This window comes from Triticum dicoccoides, chromosome 3B (assembly GCF_002162155.2).
Source record: "Triticum dicoccoides isolate Atlit2015 ecotype Zavitan chromosome 3B, WEW_v2.0, whole genome shotgun sequence".
Lineage (NCBI taxonomy): Eukaryota > Viridiplantae > Streptophyta > Magnoliopsida > Poales > Poaceae > Triticum > Triticum dicoccoides.
In genome coordinates this window covers 742,150,778-742,151,701 of record NC_041385.1, presented here as the reverse complement: position 1 = coordinate 742,151,701, position 924 = coordinate 742,150,778, and positions in this window count along the sequence as shown.

Below are 924 nucleotides of genomic sequence, written 5' to 3'. Positions count from 1 at the left end.
CAGGGACGGCAACGACGTACGTGCAGCGGGGGCGGCGATCGAGGGCGGCGGGGGCGACGGCGCGGCGGCGGGGGCGATGGCGCGGCGGCGTCGACGTCGGCGTCGGCGATAGTGCGAGAAGAAAAGTGGAGAAGTGGTGGATGATGTAACTGATTTTTTGTAAGTGCAGTATTTATAGGAGGGGCCTTTAGTACCGGTTGGAGCCACCAACCGGTACTAAAGGCCAATTTTGGCCAGGCCAAGCGGCGGGAAACAAGGGCCTTTAGTACTGGTTGGAGCCACCAACAGTACTAAAGGACAACCATTAGTACCGGTTGGAGCCACCAACCGGTACTAAAGGACGTGCGCTGCCACCCACGGTGCGCTATTTTTAGTCACACCTCGCCGAGCGAAGGGCAGCCGCACTGATTTATAAACCCAGCCGCGGCTGCCCTTTCGAACTCTTCTATATAGCAGGCTTCTGGGCCTAACTCTGGCGCGCTGTCCGGTAAGCCTGCTGGCCCTTCTAGGCCTGAATTTGCACACCCTAGGTCTGGCAGGCCCACCGGGCAGCGCCCCAACAATTTTTTTTATTTTTTCTTTTCCGCATTATTTATTTTCTTGTATTTATTTTTGAGTAAATTTTTTATATAGTTTTTTCTTTTCTGCTTTATTTGTTTTCTTCTGTTTATTTCTGAGTAGTTTTTTTGCTGTATTTAGTTTCTTTGTGAATATTTTTTATTTATATAATTTTTTTCTTGTCTGCATTATTTATTTTCTTGTATTTATTTTTGAGTCATTTTTTATATAGTTTTTTCTTTTCTGCTTTATTTGTTTTCTTCTATTTATTTCTGAGTAGTTTTTTTTGCTGTATTTAGTTTCTTTGTGAATATTTTTTCTTTATATAATTTTTTCTTTTCTGCATTATTTATTTTCTTCTATTTA